We start from the raw sequence: 12,528 nt of genomic DNA on the forward strand, positions 1-12,528 counted from the left end.
TGTGTGTGTGTGTGTGTGTGTGTGTGTGTGTGTGTCTGCGTTTGTCCCCCAACATCGCTTGACAACTAATGCTGGTGTGTTTACGTCCCCGTAACTTAGCGGTTCGGCGAAAGAGACCGATAGAATAAGTACTAGGCTTACAAAGAATAAGTCCTGGGGTCGATTTCTTCGACTAAAGGCGGTGCTCCAGCATGGCCAAAGTCAAATGACTGAAACAAGTAAAAGAGTAATAACACATGGTGAACCCAAATAACACTAAGATAATAATAATGCTGCTGCTGATGATGATGATAGTTTCGAATTTTTGCACAAGGCCAGCAGGTTTGGGGGAGGGGCTAAGTCGATTATATCAACCCCAGTGTTCAACGGGTACTTAATTTTATTGACCCCGAAAGGATGAACGACAAAGTCGACCCTGGCGGTATCTGAACTCAGAACGTAGCGACAGACGAAGAAATAATAATAATGATAATAATAATAATAATAATAATAATAATAATAATAATAATAATGAAAATAATAATAATGACAATGAGTTAATTATAAATAGAAAATACAGAATTTATTCTGCATTGTCAAAAAGTCACAAATTTACACTTGGGTGGATGCTGTCGGTTGAAATTAATTTTAGTTTTCAGACAGAAATACTAATATTCTGTATTGTAAGATAATTGTGAGATTGTGCTAGTGTCTATTATTTACTTATCTAAATTATCTCTTCTGAGGTTATAACTGGTACTTATTTTATCGACTCTGAGGATAAAAAGTCGACGACCTTGAAATCGGAAGGCAGAGTGTTAAAGGGACATAACTGAGTACGGCATGGTATTTTGGCCGACGTACTGTAGGTTCTGCTACCCATTGTCCTCTAATTATCAACATAATATATAGTAATCTCTCGTCTAGTTTTAAAATCATAAAAGTTCTGTGGTATATGGACCAAGGGAGATAATCAATACGTGACTAAGATTACATGTAAGAAGATGGTGAGGTAAAGAAAAGAAAAAGGTGTAGGAGACGATAGAGAGAGAGAAAAAGAGAGAAAGACAGACAGAAGAGAGAGAGGGAGTGAAAGCGAGGACAGAGAGAGAGAGAGAAAGACAAAGTGACAAACCGAGAGAAAAGAGGAATAAATATGTTGCGATATAGACAGAAGTGAAGAGAGGAAAATTTATCACAAGAAACGAGAAGAAAAATAACATGGAGACGTGGTGAGATAATAAATATATACAGAGAACAGAGTAATAAATAAATAAGTGATGGTGATAGAAAAAAATGGAAAGAAAGAAACATATAAAACGGTGTGAAAAAAAGGATATGAAACATGAAAGAGAGAGAGAGAGAGAGAGAGATGTAAGAAATAGAGAGATCTGAGACGAGAGGTGAAAAGACGGCTGTAAGGAGAGAAAGAGGAAGAAATACAGATTCAGACATAAAAGGAAGATTGTAAATGTAAGACAAGTGGAAGAGAAAGATGAAACAGAAGGAAAACGAGAAACATTAGATGGAGGTGGGGGGGAGGGGGAAGAAAAGTATTGATACAGAAGAAGTAGGAGAGAAGAAGGAAAAAAAGGATAGGAAGATAGGGGAAAAAAAGAAAAGAGAGAAATATAGAGAGGAGGAGGTATGAAGTATAAGGTAAAAGACATTAGAAGAACTAAACAGAGCTGAGAGGGGGGGGGGACTTATGTAACGAAAATGATAGCAAACAGTTTACAATATTTGCAAAACGTTCAAAACATATTTAGGCTTGATATACATACATACGTACATATATGTATATGTGTGTATATCTATCTATCTATCTATATATATATATATATTCACACACACATACATGCATTTACGCATAAGCATGTGTACAATTACATAGAAATATGTATATGCATTTACATACATAAGCATATGTACAAGTACATACAAGTGTATATATATATATCACACACATATGCTTGTATATGATATTTATTTATTTATTTATGTGTTTCAGCCAAGTGGCTGCGGTCATGCTGGTGCACCACCGTGATGCATATATATTCATATAAACATATAGACATCAATACATGTGTCTGTGTATATTACATACACAAATAAGCATACATATATATAATCTCATCATACATAAAGCTAGACACATGGATATGTATATAAAATGTATATACATGTACATACATATATTATGCATGATGATATGTATACAATATATATACATAAGTCCCGGGGTCGATTTGCTCGACTAAAGGCGGTGCTCCAGCATGGCCGCAGTCAAATGACTGAAACAAGTAAAAGAGTAAATATATATATGTACACATATGTATATAAACACATACAGACATGTACATATAACTACATATATATACCCATACATACATGTACATATAACTACATCATATACACATACATTCATATTCATGTACATATGTATATATGCATTATACTGCATTAAGCTGCTGCAACTGGTATGTATGCCATTGTACTAAACAAGGAAACAGTCTATAAACAGCTTTGGTAGATTTGTCAATTTCATGTAGAGTGTCTCTGCTAATAACACACACAGAGCATACACTCACACACGTGTGACCGCAGCCACTTGGATGAAACACATAAATAAATAAAATACACATACATATACCTATATATATATATATATACAGAGAGAGAGAGAAATTTCTACCCTGGAAATGTATGTGATGCTTAACTGTATTTATCCATTTTTTTACTTTATATAATTTAACAAAATAAGTAGCAGGATTTCAAAGAAAAAGTACTGGGGTTGATTTGTTCAACTAAAATGCAAGGTGGTACACCAGCTTGACTGCAGTCAAATGACAAACAAATATAGGATGAATGATACACACACACATATATCTATATATATATATATATATATATATATATATACACACACATGATGATTGCTTCATCTGGACAGTTGATAGCCATCCCATCAACACACCCATCATACTCCATCCTACAGCAGAATCCCTCCATTGGTGAGCCCTTCCAATGACTTTTAAGACCAGCAGCTGACTGACAAGGTTTAAAACAAGTGACACAGATAGATGGACAGCGAGAGATAAACAGACATGGATGGATGGATGGATGGGATGAAATACTGAAGGACAACCTCAGGACACTGAACCTTGTGGAGGTGATGACAAAGAACCGAGATATCTGGCACCTTGCTGTACTCAAGGAGACCCGTCCTCCACAGTGAAAGTGTTAATGCTACTCCTGCTGATAAACAGGATCAAACTGCAAGAACCCTGTGCTGGTGCCATGTAAAAAGCACTCAAGCCAGTGCCATATTGAAAGCACCCAGCATACAACATAAAGTGGTTGGTTTCAGGAACGGTATCCAGCCATAGAAACCAAGCCAAATTAGACTGGAACCTGGTGCAGCCCACCTGCTTGCTGGCTCTGGTTAAACCATCCAACCTATACCAGCTTGTAAAATGGATGTTAAAGGGGGATGATGATGTGATATATATATATCCAGGGAAATGTATCAATTATGAGATTGATACATCTACCACAGAATATAAACATAAACAAGCAAAGGTATGAAGATGAAGATATCACATTTATTAATTAGTGACAATCATTCAATAATTTGTGGAATCATTATATCAATTAACATGCTGGGTTATATAAATAAAAGAGTTTACATAAATCCACACAGTGAAAAGTTCCACCAATCATCTTCTTCAGACCAAACATAAAGTGTACATAAATGAATTTGGAATGGAAAAGGGAGGGGCTTTGAAGTAATAAATTAAACAAGTTGTCACACTATCAGAGAGATACCAGAGCAGATGGGCTATGAAGACTTATTTTTCATTTGCATTAGATCCATTGTAAGCCACCAGGGCAACTAACACTGACAGGTTCAGGGAACTAAAATATTTATTGTATGAATATCTATCATAATGGAAATGTTCAAAGAGGTGACAGTTTATTACTATATTCTTAGAAGTGCCATTAATATAAGAAAGAGAAATATAATGAGAAAATCAAGAAAAGACTTGACGAGAGAAAGACAAAGTAACTAGAATTAAGATGCAGACTACATCTAATAAAACAAGACCGTCATGAGAATTAGGGCTAGATAATATTAGAGCATTTACAGTTGAAATTAAATAAATTCATTAGATAAGAAATATATGAATAGTTACATAAGAAATAATTTAAGCAGGAAATATTAAGATGTAGAGGACATTTTATTCAGAATCACATGTGATGAAGCTGGAGTAACACAAAGTATAAGAATACTGTCTTTAATTCTATTTAAATCAAGTAAGTTAGCTAAACGAAATTAAGAATGTTTTATTGAATTGGCAGAAACAATGGATCGATAATTCATTACTCTCATTAATTAGACTAGATTACACCTGAGAATTTCTAGTACTTCCATAGGACATGAATAACCACTACCTACGCAAGTGTGGTATATGTAACTGACCACAAAATTGAGTGATCAATATTTTTCTCTTTGTGATTCCAGATAAATTTAGCTAGTGGAGTGCTAGGCATTTTCTTTTTATTATTACGGTACCTGTTCCTTTCCGCCTATCATGCCTCTCAACAAATGGCTCCTTCTCCATTACACTTGCACAAAATCAAAAGGAACATTTACTTTGTGATCACACCAGTGCTGGTACCAAATAAAAGCACCTGGAAGACTCTGTAAAGTAACTGGTATGAAGAAGAGCAACCAGCTGTAGAAACCATGCCGAAGCAAACACTGGGGCCCAGCACAGTCATGTTTCCTATTATCACACAACCAAATTGAAGAACTGGAGGAAATATCATGGCAAACTGTTTTAAACTTAAGGAACAAGTAACTGCAATCAACCACCAATATTGAGAAGTTCATATATCATTTATCTATTATTTTATTAGTTCCTTAATAATTTTCCTTAGATCAACTGACTTAAATTGTCTTGCAGGTAGTGCAAAATTTTGTTAAACTGAATTTTTGTTGTGATATATATTAAAATAGAAATAGAAGCTATTATTAATTATGGGTCAAATTAAGGCAACGAGCTGACAGAATTGTTACTGAAACAAAAAAATGCAGCATTTCTTTCAACTTTACATTCTGAGTTGAAATGTTGCCAAGGTTAACTTTGCCTTTCATCTTTTCGAGGTTGATAGAATAAGTACCAGATGAACACTGGGGTTGATGAAATCGACTGGCCCCCACCCTTCTCTGAAATTGCTGGCCCTGTGCCAAAATTTAAAATTGATAATTAAAGGTCACATACAAATATTGGTTTCAAATTTTGGCATAAAGTCAGGAAGTTCAGGAGAGGTATTAAGTCGATTACATAAACCCCAGTGATCAATTGATACTTACATTATCGACCCCTGAAAGGATGACAGGTAAAGTTGACCTTGGCAGCATTTGAACTCAGAACACAAAGACGGATGAAATATCACTAAGCATTTCGCCCGGTGTGCTAATGATTCTGCCAGTTCACCATCTTGTCAAATTCAAATATTAATTTGAATTTTCATATATTATGTCATCAGATAAATTCATCCCCACCCCTTATTTTAATCCTTTCCAATGCTATTCGAATTAACATGAAAAATATTTTTATCATAATGTTTTACATTTTTTTTTTTTATTGTTCTAGTCTTCCTCTACAACTTTTGATAACTGCTTTTGAAATTTGAATAAATCTCACTTCTTTTCAGATATATGATGATGGCGTGCCAAGAAAACAAAATCAAACAAATTTATCTGATAACCCCAAAGTTTAAGGCACTTAATAAATACACCACACAAAAAAATAAACAGATAAGGATATAGAAATAATCTGAGAAAAGTATTACTCTCTTTTACTTGTTTCAGTTATTTGAGTGCGGCCATGCTGGAGCACCGCCTTTAGTCGAGCAAATCGACTTCAGGACTTATTCTTTGTAAGCCTAGTACTTATTCTATCGGTCTCTTTTGCCAAACCGCTAAGCTACGGGGACGTAAACACACCAGCATCGGTTGTCAAGCGATGTTGGGGAGACAAACACAGACATGCAAACATACACACACACACATATATATATATAAATATATACGACGGGCTTCTTTCAGTTTCCATCAACCAAATCCACTCACAAGGCTTTGGTTGGCCTGAAGCTATAGTAGAAGACACTTGCCCAAGGTGCCACGCAGTGGGACTGAACCTGGAACCATGTGGTTGATAAGCAAGCCACTTACCACACAGTCACTCCTACGCCTATTAAGAAATATTTTAAAAAATTTGGAAAGAAAATAAATTTTATATTGCCTGTATCATGATTATTTTACAGCCATCTTTACAATCTTGAAATTGTAACACAAGCATTACTAGCAGGAACATGAGGAACTTCCATAACTTTATTTTCATATGGAAAGTTTCTATTGCAAGGAGCAAAACATGGCTGTTGAGGAAAATGGAGAGTACTATAAAAATGTGTGAGGACAGTATCTGTACTAGAAAGATATACTTTTATGACACCGCATACTCTTTGCAGTGAAAGCTTTTAATACGAATATAATGATATGAAAACTCATGCTGTTATTTCTATGATTATGTTATAGGAAATGGTGGTGAACAGGTCTGCAATATTGTATAAATTCCTGATAGAAAACAAGAACCAACAAAAAAAAAACATTATCTCCTACTGACATAAACTTCATTCCTACTACTTCTCTATTCCTCAGAATTTATGTCTTCTCCAAGTTGCACTATATTCTAAATTTATTCCTAAAGGTGGTATCTGTGTGTACATAAAATCAACTTTCCCCATAACTAATATCTATCACCTGGACTTTAGTTACAAAAACTATCAGTAAGGTCTCTTTTCAGCACACTTCTAAAAGTCTACATTCATCTGCTATCTCTAATCTTTACCAAATTCTTCCAATTACCAGTAAGTGTTCAAGAATTTTTCATCATGAATTGAAGATAACTACTTCTGCTGCCGAAGACATAATCTTTGGAGACTTAAATGCACACAAGATCACTTGACTCTCACATTGTTCCTATACCAACACCTCTGGTATGGAGGCCAAGCATTTATCATACTGAACTATATGCACCACTTAAACTCCTTACCTATCTTTTGATCTCTTTCTCAATCATTGCTTTGTCATTTGATCATCACATAATCAAAGCAACTTATTTAATATAACCTTACCACACAACAGCACCAGCTGCTCACATTCAACTCTCTAGTAGTTGGACAGCTAACTGGTTAAGCTGAATACTATTGACAACAAATGTTCTTTATCTCTAATCCACCCAAGAACATTCAGCCAGTAACCAATACCACCTTTCTTTACATATCCCTACAAGATATAACAAAATTCATAAGCAGTTTACCTATAGTTGTACTTTAGGTGTTGTTGTTTGCTCTCTGTTGCTTATGACGTCGAGGGTTCCAGTTGATCCAATCAACGGAGCTTTAGGTGTTTTCGCTCAATAAACACTCACAACGCCCGGTCTGGGAATCGAAACTGCGATCCCATGACTGCGAGTCCGCTGCCCTAACCACTGGGCCATTGTGCCTCCACTACTTTATGTGTAACAAACAAAAAAAAAGAAAAAACTGCCTAAAACAATTGAAGGAAGTCACTAAATGTTACCAACTGGGAGGACTTCACCCACCAACACACCATCTGCAAAATGAATATCTAGAAAACAAAAGATGATTTCATGCATAGCACATCTGACAAGTTCTCTTGTCTCTCAAACTGCAGTTGGGCTTTCTGGTAACTTGCCGGAAGGATTTCTGATAACTTTTTTTTTTTTAATTATCCTACCCGCTGTGTCCCACCCAGTAGTATACTCGCAGATAAAACATATGGTGCTCATTTTGGCTTCTTGCTACATGCTCTTTCGCATACATACACAAATGCCCTTCAGAACTCATCTTTTCAGTCTCAGTTACCGAGTTCAAAATTTTCTTCAATCATTTTAACCAAACTTGATGGTCTTCCTTCCATTACACTAAAACAATACATTCTGGAGCTGACTTCTGTCTTCACCAAACTAAACTTATTTCTCTCCATGGGATAACTCAATCTGCAGAAAGTAGCAATTATATGTCCCTCACATCACTATAAGTTGTCTTAGTAAGATATCAATTTTGTCTTTCCTTGACATTTTGTCCTTCCACGACAGGACAGTCATGGCTGAAATGCTTTTAATCACAAATCATAAATCTGCTCAATCACAGGTTATCTAGGCTTATGCAACACCACCAGATGACTGTACATTCCACTCTCAAGTAATCCAACATCTCTAAACCTCCTTTATTAAGACAGGAGCTCTCTGCCAACTACCAACTTACTGCTCTCGCTTTCAAAAATATCAAAGATGAAAGGGTTAATTACAAACAACCACTAACTTTACTGCAGTCAGTTTTTTGTCCTCATTAATTGCTACTATGATTCCAATAGAGCCAGATCTACTGGAAATCTTATCTGCTCTGCTTCACCAAACACCAAAAGTCTTTACATCTTGTAAACTGGTTGAAGCAACAATTGTTGCAAAGCCTTTTAGCATGTATTGCATGAGAGCCTCCTAGCAAAGCTGCTTGCTTATGGACACTAACTAGCTGTCATCTTTTAAATTAGAAGTTTTCCATGTGTAGAACAGGCTTACTCATAAGAATGCACAACTATGCAAATCAACACCTCTTTACTCTTTCTTCTGCACATAAGTTCTATTCAGATACAACAAACACATTTTATGCTAGATTTGCTTGATTCCATAAACAGACACCTTTGAAACTTAATTCACTAAGAACATGACAATCTAGTTTTCTTCCATGCAATTAAGACAATTTGCACTACACCACAACTTGTATAGGAACCACATAAGGATAAATCCCTTAAAGTTACAAAAATGGTATGCCAATGATGACCTTTCCAGCTGACAATGACAAAACAATCTCTAATATTAGATATCCTCTTCAGGAAGTCTCTCCAAAACTTGATTACAACTCAAATTACAGTACGACATATCTACAAGAGATGGTATTGTTGTTCTTCACACACCAGCATCCTAGACTGCATTTCACAACACAGTGCAACCACTTGCTTACATGCATGTTTTTGCTACCATTATCAGCTTACCTGATTCTTCCCTCCCGCCTCCTGTCATTCTTACTTTGTATTATGCACAAAAGTTTTACCTTTAACATGATGTTCAATGCTGCCTTCTGATAACTACTGCCACTAAAACCCCATCTCTAACACTAAAATCTAGTTCGTATTGATTAACTGGCCAATGCATGAGAAACCAATACATAAATACAGTTACGCCTCAATATAGGAGTTAATTTGTTCCTGGAAACCGCTCATAAAGCAAAAGCTTAAAACTGAGCAATAATTTCCCACAGTAGCAATGCTATAAGTTGTAATTCATTCCCAGAAAAATATTCTACCTATAAAATTTATAATACTCATAAATAAATGGCAATAAAACAATAGAATGTAAAGAATATTTTATGTAAAGTAAAAAGAATGTCAAAATCATTTATAATAAAAATATTATTATTATTATTATTATTATTATCGTTTTCTGAATCAATTTCACTCACACTAGACTCACGCACATCATCACTTGTAGACGCGATTCCTGATTCACAAGCACTCATAGACGAACTTGTAGATTTCTTTTTAAAAAACAAGTCTAGAACTGTTTGCTTAGGAGAAGCTTTTTTTTTTCTCGCTCTCTATAAATTTCTTGGTAACATGCAGAAGCATTTGTTATGGTTGTAGAAACTTTTGCACTCCATTCAAAATTAGGATCTTGTGCTTGAAAAATTTATCATAAAATAAAACTCGTAAACCCCAGGGTCTCGTAAAGTGGGTCCTCATAAAGTGAGGTATGACTGTAATTAGTTGGTGGATTCTAGGAAGAGTAATGGTTGGAATAGTTAAATCTAGTAGTAGTAGTAGTAGTATGAGGCAGTGCTAAAATGTTCCTGGCTTTAAAGGTATTGTGAAAGGCCTGGTTGGAGGCCCAACCTTCCGAGTTCTTTTACAAGGCTTAGAAAAAACTGAAGGACCACTGCAATAAGTGTGTGAACCTGAATAAAATGATAATTAACTGATCCTCCTGTATTTTCTTTCACCCAAAGCCAGGAACTTTTCAGCATCCCCTCATAGTAGCAGCAGCAGCAGAGGGTAATGGTGGTAATAGTAATAGTAGTAGAAGCAGTAGCAACGAGAGTAGTAAGTCAAAATGAAGAAGGTAAATGCAGCTTCTCAGATGTAATACATTTTAGAAATTATTACATTAAAACAAAAACTTTTTTTTTCATATTATACGCAGCATTTAGTTCATTTTCCTCTATGGTCAGCTAATAAATTGAAAATACTTCAGTGACTGGTTGTTTTCACTAAATCTTGACCTACAGCATTCCAATTTTGATTAAACGGTTTATTGTCTAAATGTTTTGATAAAATATTTCAAGTTCAGGTGATATTTCTATGACTTGTCAGATTGATTGTTAGAAAAAAAAAAAAGAACTTTATAAATAACCTTTGCTTTGTTCAAAATTCTACTTGTTTGTTTGGCAAACAGCAGGCATATTTGTAAAAAATTTTCTTCACAGCCTTCTTATTCAATCATTTCGGTTGGAAATATCCATGAAGAAGAAATCAAGTACTTGAGTTTGGCACAAGAGTAGTAACAAAACATTTAACAACATGACACACTATTCTAAGTCATTCACCTAATAATTTTTTTCTCCTAAGGCAGTAGCAAAATCTCATATAATATCAAAAGTGTTAAGCACAAATGTTTGGGGGAAATTTCTGCCATCACACTGTAATGGGCTTGTTCAAAATGTCTAGCTCCTAAATGAGTTGCATTTACCACAGCCTATGCGTGTTAAGGGTACTTCCGATTAGAAGGTGTTGAAATGTTCTTATCTTTCTGGACAAACTGATAACGATTTTGATAAGCAGTAATATGTCAATGCTAGCACAAAGCAATCCACACCAACATGGAAAAGAGACACTAAACAGGGGATAAGAGAAATATGAAGGAGAGAGAAAGAGAGAAAAATAATTTTGAGACAAAAGTTGCAATTGAAAACTACAAAAACTATATCTTCAAATAATTCAATATTTTTCAGTAATCTTTCTTTTTTTTGTCATACTGATGCCAAATAGCTTGTTTGGCCTATACTTCAGACTCGAATAAACATTGTACTTGATCTCATTAAAATAGTAACTTTTTCCGTTTAAAACAAATTAGACACACATATGCATGTATAAACACAATATTTCAATTTCTGACATATATTAAATTATTTGCATGCAGTTAATTAGATATTTTTATATCAACAAATGTTAAGTTCAATTATAAAATTTGTTCTCAAAGAGAAATGTTATATGAGTTTTATAAATTCAACATATTACACAAAAGATCAATGGACCAACAAACATTACATTCAATACTGCAATAATCTTCTATATAACAAGCCAAGTGATGGTTATGGTTCATTGGGTTCTGTCTTCCTGCCATGCTAGAGAAATGTGGAAAGTAACGACTGAGCTGAGAGAGGCGGAAGAGAAAGAAAGCTGGATTAGATAAAAATAGATAGACCGGAGATTGACACAGAGAAAGGCAGACAGACAGACAGCTGGGGATAGGGTGGAGTGAGAAAGAGAGAAAATTATCAGACAAGAATGTTGGTGAAACAAGTTGTCAGGCAAGCAGACACTGAAATATAAAGAGTGATGAAAGAAAGAGTGAGAGAGGATGAGACAGCACTAGAAAGTAATAAAGTAGGGGAGGAGGGTGGAAATAAGAGCTCTACAATAGAGAGGTAACAATAGAATGCATGTGTGTGTGTGTGAGTGAGAGAGAGTGGGAGAGAAAGAGAGAGATTCAGGCAGGATATCAAAGTGTAAGTGTAGGAGGGAAGCATTGGCAACTTAGCAAGAAGCAGTGGAGGCAGATTTTGATTGAAAGTAAAGACAGGGAACAAGATGTAGAGGGAGGGGAGAAAATAACATAAGTGAGAATAATGAAGGAGAGTGAGGGTGGGGGTGAGATTGTGAAAGCAAGGAAGTAAAGAGCCAACTTTCCAGAGTAATTGCAAGTCAAACAGACAAAGGAAGTTCTCTGTCACAGAGAAACTGCTCAACTTCGATCTGAATAAAAGCAGATGAAGATTATCACAAGACGTCAAATGCTCAATGTAATTTAGAGAGAAGCAGTAGTAGTAGCAGTAGTGCAGTAAAATAACACAAGAAGTAAAGCACAAAATAAAAAAAGATTAAGAAGAACTGTAGAAAGACAAAAGTAAAACACAAGAGCAAAAAAAGGAACAAGGCTTGAAGTAGAAAGATTGAGAATTACTGAAAGGATACAGAAATAAACCCCATCACTTTTGACATGGACTATGCTTGTGGAAAGTATAATCAATATATAATACGACATGCACACACACACACACACACAGAGACACACATGTATAATTTCAGTTAATAAGCTTACCTTGTAATTAATGATTTCT

The 12,528-nt window shown here is 35.1% G+C and overlaps 1 protein-coding gene across 1 annotated transcript in view; it reads right to left on the reverse strand.

The window, feature by feature from the left end:
* LOC106876362 (probable JmjC domain-containing histone demethylation protein 2C) overlaps positions 1 to 12,528 on the reverse strand; it is a 204,204-nt gene that overhangs the window by 104,908 nt on the left and 86,768 nt on the right. The gene's annotated exons all lie outside the window — the stretch shown is intronic.

Source organism: Octopus bimaculoides, chromosome 14, assembly GCF_001194135.2.
Source record: "Octopus bimaculoides isolate UCB-OBI-ISO-001 chromosome 14, ASM119413v2, whole genome shotgun sequence".
NCBI lineage: Eukaryota > Metazoa > Mollusca > Cephalopoda > Octopoda > Octopodidae > Octopus > Octopus bimaculoides.